Raw genomic sequence first — 21095 nt, 5'->3', positions numbered from 1 at the left:
CATTGTGCTGATATGTTGTGGTTTAACCTTTTGCATTGCAGAGTTCAATCCTGAAAACGTATTTTTAATATGCTTACAAATACTGTTCCTTTGCAATGTATTGCTGCAGGTTTTCAGAGTGTGTTAGGGTGTGGCCCCTTTCCCAGGCCTTCCAGAGACTTTCCCTGCAACATGCCTGGGCGTGGTTCTGGGCTGGGCCAAGACTCTATAAAAGAGAGCCAGCCCAACTCCCAGTGCTCACTATTCAGAGGTCCCGGTGCAGAGCAGCAGCTTCTTCCGGAGCTCCTGTCCCGGCGGCCTATTTGGATCTTCCAGTCTTCTGCCCTTCATCTTTCATTGGTGATCATTGTTCCAGGCGGTAAAACGGTGGTTGGACTGTTCCGACACCGTTATTGAGAATTTTCATATTCTTGGTTTAATTTTTAAATGAGTAACAGATTACTTGCGCGCTACCATTTCTTGACATTTATTTGGTAGTTTACAAATAGGCAAGACGCGCAATTTGTTTCATAAAGGTTTGACTTTGATACTCATTGCGTGCTACCATTTCTTGACATTGGCATGGTGGCTTAAGAATCGGCAAGATGCGCGATTCGTTTTTTGGTGTTTAAACATTGTTGTCCATTGCGCACTACTATTTTTTGACATTTACATGATGTTTTACAAATTGGCAAGACGCGCAACTCGTTTCATGAGGATTTAACTTTGTTGTTCATTGCGCGCTACCATTTCTTGACATTTACATGGTGGCTTAAGAATCGGCAAAAGAAGCGCAATTCGTTTCATTGTACTTTGATCTTGTTATTTATTGTGAGCTGTTATTTCTTGACATTTAAATCGTGTTTTACGAATCGGCAAGACGCGCGATTCGATTAATGATGATTTGACTTTGATATTCATTGCGTGCTACCATTTCTTGGTATTTTACATGGTGACACTCGAATCGGCAAGACGCACAATTCTCTCCTCGAGTTTATTTCATGTTGTTTATTGTATGCCACTATTCTAAGATATTTATTATGTAATATTCGAGTTGACAAGTTATGTGATTTGTTTCCTGAATCCATATTGTGGTATTTATGGTGCACAATCCTTTTATGGTGTTTACTATATATATCTATATATCTGTAATATGTGCAATTTGTGTTGAAACATTTTAAGAGTACACAGAAGGCCAGAGTTTCTAGATGCAATATTGTATGGTCTTAGTATACATTCTCAAAACAGGATTTATATGACTGGTTTAAAATTTAGTCAGAATGTTTTTTCTGATTCTCATGTAAAGGAAAGTACTTGAATAAGAAAGTTTTCATTTAATTCATCTTGATTCCCCTACAGGTATCCGGCCATCTTGAAACTTAGTCATTTTAAACTTAACTCTTAGATTGTCCATGTTTTCAGAGTGACTAGGCTTAGAATCATAGTCTAGTATTGATTTCAGGAGATATAATTTTCATATTGTGTGTTCTAACCTTTTTCTTACTACAGGTCTCCTTCCCAGCTGTTCCCTTCCTAATCCCCTCTTCCCCTCTTGAACTCTCTCAGTCTCTGTGATTTATCTATCAGAGACTTGGAGCTGTTCAGTGGTGGACGTGTTGGGAACGTGCACAGTCCCTGAGGATCTGGTGACTCTGACAGAGGGTTTTAAGGGGGAAATTAGAAAAGGGCTTGCATCAGCGATCATTCCTTAGTAATAGTAATAATGGGGGTAGGGAACAAGGGAAGCTAGCTTAGATGCGAAACATGTAGGAAGGCTTTGCATAACGCGACCAAAGTCATATTATGACAATGTGTTTGTGGGAACGAGTGAATGTAAGCATGTGTTTTTGTTTCAGAATAAATGGACTTTCATGCTAAATGGAATGGATAAAGCGATCCCAGGGGTTTATCACATTTGTGGACTTAGTGCTTATTACCGTCTTCCAAAGGGATGGTATGGGACATGTTATTTGGGAATAGTTTTCCAAAGATCTATCAACTGGATGATTTAAAGAAGTTTCCAAAAGTGACAGAATTACTTTGTGCTAGACAAAAGAGAGAAACTGCCGCTGGTGTAGTAGGAGACATATTTGGAGCAATAATTCCTTCAGTGTGAGTTGTTTTGAACTCCATAAAGATTCGAAAGTTGTCTACTATTAAGGATAACATGCTGACAAATTTCACAGGGGCTGTACTCCTGATGGATACTGAACTTGCTGCGGAGAGGGCTATGACTCTTCAAAATAGGCTTGCTTTAGACATTCTTTTAGCGAAAAGTGGCGGAGTCTATAAGATGCTTAATGAGCGCCACTGTTGTGCCCACATACCGGATAATAGTAATGAGATTAGAAGTATGCTTACTAACCTAACAAGAGACAGTGCAGATTTGAAGGAACTGAAAGAGCCAGAAGTCTGGGAAAAGGTTGGAGAGGGATTTGCACGTGTGGGAAGTTGGGTTAGTGGTCTTTGGCATGGGTTCTTGGGAAAAATAATACAGGGAATAGTAATTGTTTTGGCTTGTTTATTTGGACTATGGGTACTGAGCAAAATTTGCGAAAGAAGTAAAGCAAAACGGGCAAAAAATAAAGCGACGAGGGAGGAAAAGAAAAGGGAGAAAATGTTCAGAGGAAAATATGAAAAGGCGAAGCAGAAAGAAGAAATAGAAATGAAGGAATTGAAAAAGTAAAGGATTGTTAAGGAATGGATTTGTGTGATGACAAGTGTCATCAGAGGAGGGATTGTTGGAGTGTAGTTATTATATTCAAAATTAATATGAAATGTTTGCAAATTAATGGCTATTGATGCCGTATAGAAATTGTATTGCTGTGCTTTTACCAAACGCATGTTTGAAATGTGCCCACGGGGAGTGGCCACAAATGTATACGATGATAAATGAAATTGACTAATGATGAATTATTAATGTACTAATGTATGATTTTGTACTAGCATCAAGAGTTATATGTTAAGACATCGCTAAAAATTAATAACTAGGCCTTAGTTAGCATGAGTCGGGGCCTAGCTGCCGGACTCATATTAAATGTGTTTTTCTAACGTGCAATGTGCTGAATTGCTGAAGGACATGTAGCCGTACTTTTCCAGAAGCTAGAAGATGTGTGTAACCGTAGTAAATTCTTTATCATGATCTTTATCATCATCTTTATCTTGCTCAAGGAGACATTCTTGCTGAATGCAACAGTGTAAACTTGCAACAGGTACAAGGTCGCCTGAACTGGTAAAGACAATGGAACTACTGACTGAGCCTGAAAGAATAAAAATGTGTACCTGACATTCTACCCGTTGGAGACATCAATTACAGGAGCCAATAAACTACGTGAGAACTGTTCTAAAGTGACAATCCTAATGAGGTGACTACCTGATTATTGGATGGAGATAATGATGCACCAAAAGTTACCCAATTGGAAATTAGGGGACTGTACAACAAGATTGATATAACCCCGTGACACAAGGAGAAACCAGCCATTACGTGCCTTTTTGCTATCACCTAGCCACTTTGTCACTCTGGCTTTGCTGTTTGATTCTTCAAAACATCCTTATCTTTGTCCTGCCCGATTCATACTTTTCCTCCTTATGAGGGAAGTGTCCCATATTGCCTGTCTTGCTGAACTTTGCTGTGTTTCCTGGCTGATGGCAAATCAACTGATGTCCTGAGGACAAAGACTGACTCTGTATGCTGACCCATTATGGAGGGTAACTATATGACAATGAAATTGTAATTGTCTGTTTGCCTTTCCTTTCTAGGTACCAACTGCTACCTTTTGATAGAGACCATAGTTAGATGTTTTCTAAATTTGTGTTGCTAAATTGTTTTGCATGAAGCCCAACATGCTAATGCTAATTCGAGGTTAGTTAAGGAGTTCACTAAAACGGATGGAAATAGACAAATGACTGAATCAATGCTTTGTTGAATAATGCGCTAATGATACTCTGCTAAAGTTAATCCATGTTGACGTCGTGCTTTGTTCTAATGTTTATGATCTTTGCTTTGATGAAATCTTATTCCTGTTGTCATATTGTAACTTTGTTGATGTGGTTTCTGGTTTTGAGACTAATAAACTTGCTAGTAGAGTGTAATCAACAGGGAATAAATATCATAACTCTTAAAAAGTTTGTGTGGTTATTCATGACTGAAAAGTCATGGTGTGTTCCGATTCTTATTAACACATTAACCAATTTGATTGATTTTTTATTGTGAATATTGATGAGGTTATCGATCTATTGATTGACATGTTGAGTAGTTATCTCTTCTTAAGGTGTCTCCAATCAGGGTCAAAAGATGTATTGGCCTAAAACGAGTCCCAGACAAATTAAATTATCTAAGACGTTATCACTCTCATTATCCCATTATTTCTTTTAGGTCTGTGGCTTACAGAATTTCTGACTTCAATGCTTCCATTAACTCTTAGATTGACTTTTGTAATGTCTAGTTGTTAGGCACTAAAGCAAAAAGTCTTGCTTAACTTCAGTATATTCAGAATAGGCAGCCAAGACTAATTTTAACTTTCAAAAGTTGGACCATGTTTTAGCTTCTCACTGCATCCCCTACTTGTAGCCCATAAAGAAACATATTGCTTTTTAAGGTTTTAAGGGAACCATGCAGTGAAAAGGGAAAAAGCTCATACTCTTGATCATTCTTACATCAAAAATCACCAGCAATTAGGGTTCCCGAATGTCTCTTTGTAGGATGATGGTTGACTGTGTTGTAAAACGTTTTGTGACATCGTGCCCTAGATAGCCCCTTTAAAGGTCTCTACCATATGTACAAAACGCTTCACTGTATTGAAAAATACACTCAGGCATGAAGCAGAGGTACTGTCATGTTTATTGGCACAGGGCTTAATGTCGGTAATAACTGACATTCAGAATGTATACACAAGACAGGGCGCGTGGACGTGCACACCCGAGGATCAGTGCGAGAAGACTCCTTGCAGTAAGAATACAAAATATTTCCCTTTTTTAACAAACGAAACCATAGCTAAATATAAACAATAAAGAAGCAAAAGTGAAGGAACAGTAAAGGATGCAAAAGGCACAGGACTTAAATTGGAGCAACATTTAAAAGAGAAAATAGCACTGGTGGCATCATCAAGTAAAGAACAAACAAGTGCTTTGAAGTCAGGCAGCAGCACTCTCCTTTTCCTGTCATATTGTGTTTTTTCATTTTGTCCTGTTATTCAGAAATTCTCTGTTCTACAGCTTTTATGTTTGTTATGTTCCTCCTTTCAACATGTCTCTTAAGTCGCCAGGGTCATAAATCCTAACGGGGTTCATGTCCTTTAAGTAATCTAAATGGTCTCACCCCTGTGGTGTTGTGTGCTGTGATGTGATAATTTCATAATCTTTCCCAAACATAGGTGGTCATTATGAACATGCCGGTCTGGACTGCCATGGCGGCGGTGGCGGTCATGACCGCCAACAGCATTGCGGTCCAGACTGCCATATTCTGAACACAGTAGTGAACTGGCTGCTTCACCGCCAGACCAGAGTCGACCACCGGGCCAACTGTGGGCACATTCAACCTGGCAGTGGAGTCCGGACAGGTGGTAGGATTATGATCCTATTTCCACCAGGGATTCCCTGGTGAGTTACCCTGCCAGGTAATCCCTGGCGCGAAGCATACGGCTGACAGGAATAATCATTCCTGTCACCTGTATATGACACGCCAGGCCCCTCCCCCCACTCTCACAACACCTACCCACCGCCCAATCCCCTAGATCAGCCCCCACCCCCAAACCCCAAAAACCGACCCCCCCAACCCTCCACCCCCAGAACCCCATGTAGGTCCCCCCAACCCAACCCTCACCATCCTCCACCCCCGACCTTAACATACAGGTCCCCACAAACCCCAACCCCCCACTTCCACATGCACCCATTCACTTACATGCACACACTCATACATGCACTCAGACACACACCCCCTCCCCGTTACCTCTCGGACAGCACTTACCTTTTCCATCACGCTGCTCTGGGAGGGAACGGGCTCCCTAGATACTGCTACTCCGGCATAGCCTCCTCTCCATACACTGCCACGCCTATACTTGTTTCATTATAGACGTGGCGTATATGGACTGATGTAGCGGTGAGGGTGGAGCAGCATCCACCCCTGCCACGGACTGCCAGCATGGCGCATGGCGGCCCTCACCGTCATCAATGGTGGTTAGGCTCCATGCTTCATTATGTGGCAGGATGCCGGCAGCCAACACTGGCAGTCTTTCATTGACCGCCGGCATGGTTGGCGGCGGGGCATCCCACCAAGTTCATAATGACCCCCATAATCTCTCTTTCCACTCTTTTACCTTTTTTGCATCCTTGATGTATGCCTTGGGGATCGTTAAACCTCTCAACCTGGCCAATGTACTGGCGATCATACAATGTCATAGTAATGTGCTCCACATTACCATTTAAAAAAAATCTTTCATCCCTTGTGAAATGAATTGGACACCATTGTCAATTACTAAGTAACTCTGAAATCTTTGCTTAAAAAAACACTTCTTTGAAAAACTTTACAACTACTTCAAAAGTGACCCAAAGTGTACCTCTGGCCATTTGGAGTAATAGTCACAAGGACCAACAGAAATCTAGAGTCAATAGTAAGGCGGTCAAATGGATCAGCGATATCACATCCAATTTTCTCCCACATTTGGTTTAGTCACAAAGGAGCAGGAGAAGTTGTAAGCATTTGCTTACAGCTATTACATGCTGCACATTTCCTGGCCCTTCTTTCATCCATCTTATCCAATTCTGGCCCTGGGAATGCTCTCTTGGAATTCTTTTCACTGGTGGCATTGCAAGATGTACTCTGTAAACCATATGAAGTATCTTAGGCTGGAATGCTTCAGGGACTACACATTTTGCGTTCTTCATCAAGAGGCCACCTTCTTCTTCTAGATCTTTGCAAACATTCCAAAGTGCATGGACATTTAAAGAAATTCCAGCTTTGTGTGTTCAGCCATGCTTCACCCATTTGCACATCTTGCACTACATGGAATCTGATTCCACACTCTCATAGTGCTGGACCTGGCCATACCTGCTAGGTCACCCCAAACTTTTTGCCTCCATCCCTTCCTTTGCTAAACCCATGTTTATTTGGCTTTTAGGTCTTTGTGCACTTTAGCAATGCTAACCAGTGGTAATGCGCTTGTGCATCCTCCTTCAAACATGGTAAAATTGGACCACTCCTCATTGGCACATTTAATTTACTTGTAAGTCCCTAGTACATGGTACTACCTGCAGCCAGGGCATTTAAATTAAATGCTACTGGTGGGCCTGGAACACTTATTGTGCCACCCACTAAATTAGCCTTTTAAAACATGTCTCTAGTCTGTTAATGCAGCCTGTAGTGCAGTTTTAAACTCCCATTTCAACCTGGAAAAATCCACTTTTTGTCAGGCCTAAACCTTCCTTTTTAATGCGTTTACGTCACCCCTAAGGTTCTAAAGGTTCAGAGGGCTGGTTGCATTTTATATAAAAGGTAGGATGGCTGTTTACATTTTAAATGTCCTAAGACTGAAAAACTCTTAAAGTCATTTTTCACCATTGTAAAGCCTATGTCTCCCATTGACTAACACTGGGTTACGTTATTAAATCTCATAAGTGATATCTTTGAATCGGGAGCAGATAGAGATAAACTGTTTACACTTAAAGTATTTGTAATTTGAAATCCCTTTTAATGGTAAAGTTGGATTTTAAGCCACAAAGCTGAAAAATAATTTAAAGAAGGTTGGCATTTTCTTGCCCCAGCCATTTGTACCATGTCCTTGGCTACATGACTGTGAATGGCTCTGCTGTTATGGATTGTGTCTCGCTTCCAGAGAGTGACACAAAGGGGCTTAGATATAGGCAAGATTCTGAGAGGATGACTAGGGTGGGGCTGCAACCAGTCCCTCTTGCACTTCAGAGGGCTTTGCCTCCTACCACACAAAGGAATCTGACACCAGGCCAGCCTGCCTTTTAGCACCGCCAGACAGACATCCCCAGACAGTTTGAAGCCTTGACAGAGGAAAGGGAAAAACTTTCCAGAACCAGATGAGAGCAGAACAGGGAGTTCCCCCCAAACCACACAAAGGGTAGCAGCTGGTATAAAAATTGTCCCTCCAGAGCCAATCTTTAGAACACTCATGAACACGTGGTAGTTATAGAAGAATGACTGTCCTGCTGCTTGAAGGACTGCCTTGCTGTCATACAAGTAAGACTGGACCTGCTTGTCTTCATCCTAGGCTTACCAGAGGGAATCCAATGGTCAGCTGACTGGCCTGTGTGCTACATGGACACGGCATCCTTCATTGGCCTCCCTGCATCTGTCCTGCTGACCTGCTGCAACTACACCTGCCTCAGACTCGCTAGTCTCTGCTGGAGTGAGTCCCTGATCCCCAAGACGTGCCTCCCCAGGTCATTGACCCTTGCCTGGCATCAAATTGCACTCCTCTGCAAGAAAAGCCCTGAATTTTGGGCTCCTCGTGACTGTGAATGAGCCCACTGATTCCAAGATTCTTGCGCCAATCGCCAATGTGAAGCTCCAGTGAGACATGCTCTTCAAGCCACAGCAACAGTCAGCAACGACTGCAATGTGACAGCCACATTTTGCACTACAGCAGCGGTATCCTGCAGTGGCCGTCAATGCAAAGCTATTGGAACGACTCTCTGTGACGCCCGATAGTCTCTTTGTGCTACATCGACAACAGTCCACAATGCCAGGTCTGCTCTTCTGACTACAGTGGCAACCATCCACAACACTCTACCTGCTCCTTGTGGTCTCCTCCAGTCAGAATGGAGCTCTTCTCCCCAGACTTGGAACTTAAGACTTCAGATGGACTAACCTGGTGCCTGTATCCTACCTGACCTCCATCACGGTTGGCCTGTACTTGATACTTTTCCTCGATCTAGTGTGATCAGATAACCCTGAGTGGCGCATTGTGCTACTAGGTGCTACTTTCACTAAAATATTTAAACTTGAATATCTCTTGTTCTATTAATTTGATTTTTGTTGCTCTGGTATCATTTTATTCATTATAATTTATTATATGTTTTAAACTGGTTTGTGTTTTTTCTTGCATTGTGTTTCCACTTTGTTACTGTTTGTGTGCTTGATAAATACTTCATACATTGCCCATAAATTAAGCCAGACTGCTTTTGTGCCAAGCAAGCAGAGAGTTCAGCACAGGTTAATTTAGTGACTTTTATGGTTCACCCTGACACGGATTGTGGATGTAATCTTTGTGGGGCTTCCACTCACTCAACCAATAACCTTATTTCTTACACATCCCACTCCATTTCTGTCAACCCTTTAAATGAGGATGACAACAAGTGATTTAACGCGAAACAAAATCACTGGTTTCACTCACCCCTTCTGCTACAAGTAATCTGGACAAGTAATCTGTGGTGATATTTATTTTTCCTGGCACATCACACTGCCTAAAAAAATTGCAATCCTATAATATGGAAACCAATCTGGTGAAGCAAACAGTTGTATTCCAACAGTCTCTTGGTGAAAGAATATTTATTAGAGGTTTATGATCTGTTCTCAAGATAAACCAAGAACATCGCACAACATTACGGACGTTTTATATAGCCCATGAGCATGCAAGTAACTCTTTTTATATTTCAGCATACCTGCTATTAGAAACATTCCACTTGTGAGATGCAAACATAAAATTCCACTCTTTTTTAACGTGTTTTTGTGATAATACAACTCCAACACCATACAAACATGCATCACTAGTAATCATGCATGTTTTCCTGATATAACAAGCTTTGAGAGTTGGAGCATACAAAATAGCTGATCATATCAAAGGTTTTCTGTAGATCAACCATCCACTTGGATGTGGAATCTTTCCTTGGTAACTTACTTAATGATTCCATTTTCTCTGCACAATTAGAGACACATTTACTATGTACAATATAGTCTATTAAAATATTAGTGTTCAAAGCAAGGTTATTGATACACAAACTCAGCATGCCATCCCCCTTGCATGCTAAAACAGAAGATTCAAGTTCTCAATAACACCTTCCTTCATCATTTGATCAAAACATGTTTTAATTCATCTCTCACACTTAGGGCAAAACCTCTCAGTGTTAGCTTACAAGGAACAGATTTTGTTTTAATTTCATCTTGTGCAAAAAATCCCTTAAGTAATCTTAGGTGCTCTGAAAAAATATGCGGGAAATTGTTGAATTAACACAGTGTCTTTATCAGCCTCATTTACAATAAACACTTGATCTTTACTTCTATGGTCTAAGGTAATTACTAATTTCCATGAGTCTAGCTATCCCAGCACATCCACATCTCTATGTGAATCATATACTTTTATTTCTGAATTCCTACACTTGAAAATTGTATTGCTGCGGACAAACCCCAGCATGACTTCTTTTCCACCATCAAATGTTTCAGCCATACCATCCGGTGGTTTTAATTCATCCACTTTAACCTGTCTAACAAATTCTCTGTCAAACTCATCTTTGGTAATGATAGTCCTTTGACATTTCTCTTTGTGCTGGCACATTCTGACAAAGTGTGCTAGTCTTCCACAATTTTTTCGGTCCTTTCTACTGGCAGGACAAGATTTGGACAAGGCCACATGAGTAATACTACCACATTTGAAACACTCAATTACTTTGGAAACCGTTCTTCACAGCTAATATTGACCTTCATTGTGATTAGTTGCATTAAAGACAGCTGAGCATCTAGTTTCACTTCTATCTTTCTTGACAGTTTTCATCCAAACTTCAGATTGTTAAATTGCCATAGTGGTAGCAATAGTATCATTCAGACTGGCATCACCCACAACCAAAATTTGCTCATACATTTTTTTATTCTTCAAATGGATAATAATTCGGTCAATGATCATTTTATAAGCCATTGTACCAACATTGCACGACATTGACAGAATACTAAGAGTTGTTACAAATTCATCAAATTATTATTTTTCCATGGATGCTAGTATAAAGCATAACATTTATCCACTGCAATGTTCACTCTGGCATTGAAACTTTTTTTTCCATTCTAACAACAGCTTCATAGAACTCATTGAAATCCTCATTTCCTTCTCGGATCTAACTTGAGATAATGTTCTAAAGACCACTTGTACTTCTGATCCCAAGCAATGTAGGAAAATAATCTTACACCTTTCTACTGACATGCCATCAGCTATGAGGAATTTCTCTGCTCTGAAGAAATTTGGGTGGCAGTTCAAACTGCATGGTTAGAGTCTATATATCTTAAATAAAGTGTGGTAATTTATGGACGAATGTCTCTGTAACAATTATGTCAAGGACTCTTAAACTATGTGCTCCTAAAATAACCGTGAAACTACAGTGCTTCAGACACAAAGACAGTAGAAAGCAAAAACAGGAATTAATAAATTGTGGTAGCTCAACAGTCTCCCATTACATTTCAGCACTTTCTAATTATGAATATAACAACAACAGCAAAATGTGCAGATCTAAAGGATTATCCTGAGGAGAATAAGATGAATCAGTACATAATTGTTAGAAATGGGGTATCTAGTTGGCAGGGGTATTCACCTTTTTTCCAAATAGGGACCACGATTCTAGTCAGGGTAAGTTACACACAATCCACATTATCCTGTGCCCACCCTCTGGTAGCTTGCCACTGAACAGTCAGGCTTAACTTAGAAGGTAATGTGTAAAGTATTTGTTCAATAATCATACAGTAACATAGTGAAAACACCACAAAAATACACTACACAGGTTTAGAAAAATATAAGATATTTATCTGGTTAAATCAAGGTCAAAACAATAAAGATTCAATAAGCACAAGTTGAGATATCACTTTGCAAGATTAAAAAGAGTCCTACAGCTTAGAAATCAATAATTGTCTCTTGGTCACACAAAGTACCAGGACATATAAAACACACCTGTATATGTCCTGCCTTTTACCTACATAGCACCCTCCCCTTTGGGTTACCTAGGGCCTTCCTTAGGGGGGGAATTATATGCCGATAAATAAGAGTGTAAGGCTTCACAAGTACTTTTAAATGCCAAGTCGAAGTGTCAGTGAAACTGCACACACAGCCATTGCAACGGCAGGCCTGAGAAATGGTTAAGGGGTTACTTATGTGGGTGGCACAACCAGTGCTGCAGGCCCACTTACAGCATTCAATTTATAGGCCCTGGACACATGTAGTGCACTTTACTAGGGACTTACATGTAAATCAAATATGCCAATTGGGAATGAACCAATGTTACCATGTTTAAGGGAGACAGCATATGCACTTTAGCACTGGTTAGCAGTGGTAAAGTGTGCAGAGTCCTAAAACCAGCAGAAACAGTGTCAGAAAAGTGGAGGGAGGCAAACAAAAAGTTGGGGGATGACCCTGCCGCGTGGCCATTTCCAATATGTTTCCCTTCCAGCCTAAAGCCAGGGTAGGCTAATCAATACTTTATGGACTTCCCTGCTTAGGGTGCTAGAACATGGGCAATGGCCCACTACTGCAGGGGCACTTGCCAGTTCTATGTCTTTCTGAACTCAGTGAGGATCATCTTTCTAAACTCTCTAGGGCAACTGAATCGATCCATGGGGAACCCTTCTCCTCATCTGTGGACCCCACCTGTGAAGCTTCTAACTTTAATTTCCTCACAGATGCATCCCGGCAGGCAGACAGTACCTCCATGGCCAACAAAGTGATGTGGCCCGTTTCACTCCTTGGGTCTGACTTCTATTCCCAACCCAGGGAAAACTCTGTCCATAAGGACAGTAACCAACAGAGGCCACTGACAGCTGTCAGTGTAAAGAGCCAGGCCCCAGACCATCCACTGCTAGGTGGAAGCCCTGAGCAAGGCTTTTGGGCAAGCTTCTCCTCTAGCCTTGAAGCTGACAGGGAGTTCCCTATGGGCTCCTGAGGTTTCCCTGATCTCTGAGGTATCTCCGAATGGGGGGCAGTAGTCCCAGGGGTCTTTTACCCCTTCTCCACTCTCCCTCCCACTAGTTCACGGGTGGTATCCTGACACTGATCAATCAATCCAGGGTCTGTACACTGAGGCTGGACAGGGGTGAGTCCTCTCTCACCTTGCTCCTACACCCGGGCTCCTGTACCCTCCTTTGGGGAGTGGTATTGCCAGACAACTGAACTGTCAGGGCACCCTTAAGGGTCACCCCACTCAGTTCTCCTGCCACCAGGGGTAACCCAATCCCCAGAATGCAGTCAATGGGCATCTGGGGACTAATTATGAGCCTTCTCAGGGTCACTTCTTCATCCCACTCTCGGGATACCAGTGCCCTAGGGCAGAAAAGATCCTCCCAGTGGGCTGGAGTTACCCTACACAACTGGCCGGGGGAAACTAGCCTCTCCACCATCATGGTATGACTAGCCCCTGTGTCACTCAGAGCAGTGGCTGGGATCCCATTCACTCCCACCTGGTGGAAGGGATTACTCCCACCCTCAGAGATCACCAGCTTATCCTCTGAGTCTATCTCCCAACTGAAGGAGATTAGGGCATGGTCTATGACCTGCCCCAGGGGACTACTTTCCCCTAAGACCGAATTGGCCACCCTCATAGAGGTCCCAACAGTGGGTGGTTTATTTGGATAGACAGAGTCCCCCTGCTTGTGTCCTAGCTGGGAGCACTCAAAGCAACTGGGTTGGAAATGGGGTGCTCTGGGCCACCACCCACGAGAACCACCACCCTGTTTCTCAGAGAGGGCATGGGAACCCTTTCCTCACCCCTTACTCTGGGACTTGTCTGGGCCACCTTAAACCTCCCCCTCACCCTGCTGGGGGGAACCTGAACCACCCTTCTTGGGTTCACTCCCAGGTACCTTCTTGGACACTCTGGTGCTAGCCCAGAGGTCCGCCTCCTCAGCAAGCTTCCTAGGATAGCTTACTGTCAATCAGCTGCTGGTGCAACTCTGCAAAGCAAATACTGAGCATATGCTCTCTCAGGATCAAATCATATAACTTTGTATAATCATTTACTGTACTGCCATGCACTCATCCATTTAGTGCCTCGCTAGAGAAATCATAAAAGTCTACCCAAGGTTGTGTGGAGAGTTTGGTGCTGTCCCTGAATCTTTGGTGATACTTCTCAGGAGTCAGCCCAAACTTGGCAATAAAAATGGCTTTCATGAGCGGGTATGTGTTCTGGCCCTTCTTTTCTAATGTGAGGAGTGTGTCCTTCCCAATTACTGGTACATGTTTCCACAAGCCCACCCCCCATTGTTCTTCAGGAACCCCATAAGCCCTTAGTGCAACTTCATAGGCATCAAACCATTTGTCAATGTCATCTCCCACCACATAACTTGGCACCACATCAATGGATATACAAACCTTTTTGTCTCCAGCAGGTCCTGTATTATGCTGCCACCATCACTGCTGGAGTCGGACTGCCTAGACTTGAGGCTCAGCTCTTTTAGACTCAGTTCATGAGCCAGTAGTAGTTTCTTTTCAGTCAAGGCTCTCTCAGCTGCAGCCTCAACTTGTTGGGCTTCTCTCTCAGCTTTCCTCTCCCCTGCCTCCATGTTTAATCTGACAAATTGCAGTTGAAACTCTCTCTCCTCCCTCCTTTCCTCTGCGGTCAGGCTGTGGCTTGAGAAACTGCTCCCTGGTTTAGCAGGGGGCAAAAATCCGGGGGTGTCACCACCCACTCCTTTTGACTAATTCTCTGGGGAGCCCATTCTCTGATTCCTCCACCTCAACATCCTATTGTGAACAGACGTCTGCCCAGGCCTTCAGCGCCTTTTGGTACTCCTCTGTCCTGCAGGTACTCCAGGTAAGTAATCCCATCCCCTTGCAGAACCCTTTCAGCTGGCTGACAGTGTATATCTCCAGCTTAGCTCGGTCAAACTCTCCATCTCTTCCTTGAGACCCAGCCAGAGACATGTTGTTTATGATTAGATTAAAATGTCAAGCAGGAAACAAAATTGCAGCAAAAAGAGAAAAAATGAAAGTGACCATTAACTGTGGGTAGCTAGTGTACACATAGCTATTGTATGTCACTGCACAAACACAAGTCTTATCCCACCACTGATCACCAATGTAAGAAATGGGGTCTCTAGTTGGCAGAGGTATTCACCTTTGTCCAAATAGAGACTACAATCCTAGTCAGGGTAAGTCACACACATTCCAAATTATCTTGTGCCCATACTCTGGTAGCTTGACACTGAACAGTCAGGCCTATCTTAGAAGGCAATGTGTAAAGTATGTGTGCAATAAATCACACAGTAACACAGTGAAAACAACACAAAAATACACCGCACAGGTTTAGAAAAATAGAAGATATTTATCTGGTTACATTAAGGTCAAAACTATAAAGATTCAATAAGCAGAAGTTGAGATATCACTTTTGCAAAATAATAAAGAGTCAAATCTTAGAAATCAACAATTGTTTCTTGATCACACAAAGTGCCTGATTTGCGGCAAAAATAACACACACTGCGACTGCAGAGGAGGAGATGCGTGGAGAAGACAGGGTGTGCATCAGATATTCATACGCAGCACAGACGATGAGTGGTTTCTTTCCACGCTGCAGGGGGCTTTGCATCAATTTCTGGCCCGCAGTCTTGGTTCCTCACTGGAAAGCGAATTTTTTGTTGCACAACAGGCCCTGTGTCGATTCTTCACTTGGGGAGTCAGGCTGCATCGTTCCGGTTCAGCGGTGCATCGATCCAGTAGGGCTGTACGTCAAATTTCTGGCCACAAGGCAGGCGCTGTATCAAATCTTCACTCAGGAAGTCGGACTGCGTCGTTCTGGTTCAGCTGTGCAGCGATTTTTTCATCGCAAGTCAGGATGTGTGTCGTTTCCGGCAGGCTGTGGGGCGATTTTCAGTGCACAAGGAGTTCCTTCAAAAGATTAAGGTGGTCATTACAACCCTGGCGGACAGCAGTGTTAAAGGTGCGTTAATACCGTAAACAGGCCGGCGGACAAAAAAAGGGAATTATAAACTGCCAACACAGACAGCCACAGCGGTACAGACAAGCATCGCGGCGGTCACCGCCAACAGACAGGCGGAAGACAATGTACCGCCCACAGTATCACAACCCGCCAATCCGCCACCTTTTCCGGGGCGGATTCACCGTGGATAAAAACACGGCGGAAACAGCTTTTGCAATGGGAAAACGCTCACCTCTACACATCCCACGAGGAAGGATGACACCATGGAGCCGGAATTACAAATCCTCCCTGCCCTTGTCTTCCTACTCATCTACGAACACCAGCGCCGGCAGCGGCGAAGACAACGGTGAGTACTGCACCTACGACATAGGGGAGGCAAAAGTCAGGGACACACACACGCAACACCCCCACCCCCACCCTCGCACATTACAACACACACACCAATGCATTTACAAACATCACAGTAACAACCCACAACCCCCCGGGAAGAATGCAAAGACAAAAGGAAATCAGTTCAAACATTGTAATGTATCAAAATACATTTACCAAATATGTACAGATATATATATATACACATTCAAAAGTATATACATTAGGAGAAGTAGTGCAGATATGCACATATCAATGTCCGTGCACCACTGGGCCAAAAATGCATGGGCGAGGCCCACACTAGATACCTGTCGACAAATGGAGAGAACACTGCAGGGGCATCAGATAGCAATACAACAGGCACCTCAGGGGGAAGGGAAGAGGGGCACCTCAGCCGGATTACAGCACCACGCCAGATCCACGACGGGGCTCCATGCCCATTGATGTATCCTGGAGAGTGCAAAGCCACAGTCTCTCAACTCTCACAAGAGGTTGGTTTGTCCACTGTACCATCCTGGGGAGTGCAAAGCCACAGTCTCTCAAGTCTCACAAGTGGTTGGTTTGTCCACTGTACCATCCTGGGGAGTGCAAAGCCACAGTCTCTCAAGTCTCACAAGTGGTTGGTGTGTCCACTGTACCATCCTGGGGAGTGCAAAGCCACAGTCTCTCAAGTCTCACAAGTGGTTGGTTTGTCCACTGCATTATCCTGGGGAGTGCAAAGCCAGTCTCTCAAGTCTCACAAGTGGTTGGTTTGTCCACTGTACCATCCTGGGGAGTGCAAAGCCACAGTCTCTCAAGTCTCTAAAGTGGGTGGGTTACCCACTGCATTATCCTGGGGAGTGCAAAGCCACAGTCTCTCAAGTGGACAACAGTCTCCACTGGTTCTGGAGGGGGACTGGTGCCCAGAGTGCTGCATCCTGTTAAGGACAGACGAAGTGGATGCATGTCTCCACTGGTTCTGGAGGGGGAATGGTGCCTAGACTGGATTAGGCTCCCCGTGACAGTTCCTGTCCCGTCACTGTCCCAGCTGTACATGGGATAACGATGCTTGATGTGGCGATGTTTTCCTTCTTCAGCGTTGCTTTGCCATGGCGGTCTCTGGCCTGTTCAGCGGTGCTCTGCCCTGTTCAGCTGTGCTTGCCCTGTTCAATGGTGCTTGCCCTGTTCAGCGGTGCTCTGCCCTGTTCAGCGGTGCTTTGCCATGGCGGTTTCTGGCCTGTTCAGCGGTGCATGCCCTGTTCAGCGGTGCTTTGCCATGGCGGTCTCTGGCCTGTTCAGCGTGCTTTGCCATGGCGGTCTCTGGCCTGTTCAGCGGTGCTTGCCCTGTTCAGCGGTGCTTTGCCATGGCCGTCTCTGGCCTGTTCAGCGGTGCTTGCCCTGTTCAGCGGTCTTCACCATGGCGGTGATTTCCTTGTTCAGCGGTGCTTTGCCATGGCGCTCTCTGACCTGTGCATTGGTGTGTGGCATGACGGGCCCTCATTGCCACGTCTACCTCTATCCTGTCTGTCATTTCATACCAGTATTTGGTCACTGTGTTGTACCTTTCCATTACGGTTTCACAGGTGTGGTTACCAACGTGTGTCATCTGCTTGCATCCTTCAAGGACTTGTGATGTGTGACATAGGTATGTTGGCTTTACAATTGGAAACGCATTATGACACTGTCATTGATAATACATATTTACAAAATCACAGACTGACTCCAGATTGTTTTGTGGTTCAAGGGTGTTTATTGAAGTGCTCAAAAATGGAGGGGGGTTGTAATATGGTGATGGTGGACGGTGGAGGAATGTCCATGGCAGAGTCCAGTCCATTGGTCACACAGGTGCACTGCCCATATGGGCATAGGAAGTGGAGCTGGGGCAGTTTAAGTATGGACAGGGTAACAAAGTGGGACAGTGGGAGGACAATCAGGGTGGTCTCATTTCCTGGCGGTGTCTTGCCATCTTGCTCTGTCCTGTTCCTGGATCTCAGGGACCGCATGCGTGGTGGTTGTCCGTCTGCAGGGGGTGGGGTGCTGGTGTGGTGGTCCTGTGGCGGGGCGTCCTGTCCACTAGCGCCGACAGAGGTGGTGGGCAGTTCATCGTCCAGGCTAGTGTCAGGGGCCCCTTGGAGTGCCACGGTGTCCCTCATGGTATGCTGTATGTCCTTCAGCACCTCTACGATGGTGCCCAGGGCGGAGCTGATGGTCCTGAGCTCCTCCCTGAACCCTAAATACTGCTCCTCCTGCAGGCGCTGGGTCTCCTGAAACTTGTCCAGGACCGTCGCCATCGTCTCCTGGGAGTGGTGGTAGGCTCCCATGATGGAGGAGAGGGCCTCGTGGAGAGTGGGTTCCCTTGGCCTGTCCGCCCCCTGTCGCACAGCAGCCCTCCCAGTTCCACTGTGTTCCTGGGCCTCCGTCCCCTGGACCGTGTGCCACTACCACTGCCCCCATGTCCCTGATTTTCTTGGGGTGGTGGGTTATCCTGGGTTCCCTGTAGTGGTGGACACACCGCTGATTGACGTGTCCTGGGTACGGAGGTATGGGCTAGCTGGGTGGATGCTGTGCTGGTGTTACCAGAGGGTGGAAGGTCAGTGTTGGGCTGTGCCTGTGCAAGGGGAACCGACTGTCTCGAGGCCCACGATGGTCCGGGCTGGTCATCAGGATCCAGTAGGGCAGAACAGCTATTGTCACTGTGGGCCTCTTCTGTGGGTGGAGTGGAGTTGTCTGGACCCTCCGGTGTGGTGACGTTCCGTCGTGGTCCTGCAGGGACATAAGAGCATGATTATTGTATCTGTGTGTGTAATGGTGTGCAATGGGTGGGTGTGCGTGGACCCCAGTGCAAGCATTCCAGTGTGGGGGCTTGTGTGATGATGGTTGTGGGGCGTTATGGGTATGTGCAGGGAGCATGCTTTAGTGAGGGGTGACCATGCTTAGTTGTGTCATGCAGGCTTGGTGTTGGGATGGGTGGTTTGTGTTATTAGTACATTAGTGAGGAGTTTGAGTGATAGGGGAGGGGTTGAGAGTGAGGGTGTGTGATAGCATGCAGGTAGGGTGGGGGATATGATAGTGAAGATTTGACTTACCAGTATCCATTCCTCCACCGACTCCTCCGAGGCCCTCTGGATGCATGATGGCCAAGACTTGCTCCTCCCATGTTGTTAGTTGTGGGGGAGGAGGTGGGGGTCCGCCGCCAGTCCGCTGAACCGCAATGTTGTGCCTGGAGACCACTGAACGCACCTTCCCCTGTGGGTCGTTCCACCTCTTCCTGATGTCCTCCCTATTTCTTGGATGCTGTCCCACAGCGTTGACCCTGTCCACTATTCTGCACCATAGCTCCATCTTCCTGGCTATGGATGTGTGCTGCACCTGTGAGCCAAATAGCTGTGGCTCTACCCGTAGGATTTCCTCCACCATGACCCAGAGCTCCTCCTCGGAAAACCGGGGGTGTCTTTGGCGTGACATGGGGTGGTGTGGGTGATGTGTGGGGTGGTGTCAGTGTTGATGTGTGTGGTGATGTGTAGTGGTGTGTGGTGTATTGTGCGTGTAATGTTGTATGGGTGATGGTATTGTGTGCCTCTGTGTGGTGGGGTTCTCAGTTGCTGTGCTTTCTGTCTCTCTGGCCTTCGGTCGTGACTTGTGGTCATAGGGGTTTGTGGGTGATGTGGGTGTGTGTTTTATATTGTGTTGCGTGTGTGGGAGTGGTGTATGTATGTGTATCAGGTGTGTGTATTTTGAATGGTCCAATGTGGTGGTGTTTTGGAGATGTGTGTGTATTTTGAGCACGGCGGTGTGTACCGCCAATGGAATACCGCGTTTGAAAGACCGCCGCGTGGATTCGTGGGTCGTGATAGCATGGGCGTGTTTCTGTTGGCGTGACGGTGGAGGATTTGTTTTCGCCAGTTTTACACTGACCTTTGGTGTGGCGGACTTGTGTGGGTGTCTGAGTTTCAGCGGATTCCGAGATGTGTGTCATAATAGCTGTGGCGGTATTCCGCGGCCGCGGTGGTGAATTGGGGGTCTTCTGTACGGCTGTAAGAGGCTTTTACTGCCAATGTTGTATTGACCCCCTAAGTCTTTTTGGCCCTGTGGCTTCCCGAAAACAGGAGGCAAGCTCAATCCAAGCCCTTGGAGAGCACTTCTCAGCAAAGTCAGAGGGCAGCAAGGCAGCAGGGCAACAGCAGGGCAACAGCAGGGCAGCAGTCCTTCTCAGCAAAGCAGTCCAGGTGAGTTCTTGGGGCAGCCAGGCAGTTCTTCTTGACAAGCTGCGGGTTCAGGTCCAGAAGTGTCTGAGTTGGTGGGGTCAGCAACCCAGTTTATTTACCCAAAAATGCCTTTGAAGTGGGGGAGACTTCAAAGAGTGGTTTTGAAGTGCACAAGGTTCCCTTTCAGTACAGGTCTGTCTGCCAGGGACCCAGTAATGGGTTTGGCAGTCAATTGTGTAAGGGCAGGCCACTAGCCTTTGAAATGTAAGTGTCAGCCCCCCCCCCACCCATTCAGCCCAGGAAGACCCATTCAGTATGCAGATGAGTGCAGGTGTGACTGAGTATCTTGTGTCTGTGGTTGTCTGGGTGAAATGCACAAGGGAGCTGTCAACCATCCCAGACGTGGATTGGAGACAGGCTGTAAGGCACAGATGGATTTAAGTGTAGAGAAATGCTCACTTTCTAAAGGTGGCGGTTCTAAAATAGTAATATAAAATCAGACCTCACCAATAAGCAGGGTTTTCTATTACCATTCTGGCTATAATAAGCATGACCTGTTTACCCCTTTCTAGTCGGAATCTACCACTCAACCAGTATGTGAGTGCAGCCCCAATGCTAGCCTATGAAAGGAGCATGCCTCACAGAAGTGGAAAATACATTTAGGAGTTTTCCACTACCAGGACATATAAAACACACCTG

Source organism: Pleurodeles waltl, chromosome 1_2 (assembly GCF_031143425.1).
Source record: "Pleurodeles waltl isolate 20211129_DDA chromosome 1_2, aPleWal1.hap1.20221129, whole genome shotgun sequence".
Taxonomy (NCBI): domain Eukaryota; kingdom Metazoa; phylum Chordata; class Amphibia; order Caudata; family Salamandridae; genus Pleurodeles; species Pleurodeles waltl.
Note: the sequence above shows the minus strand (reverse complement) of the source record.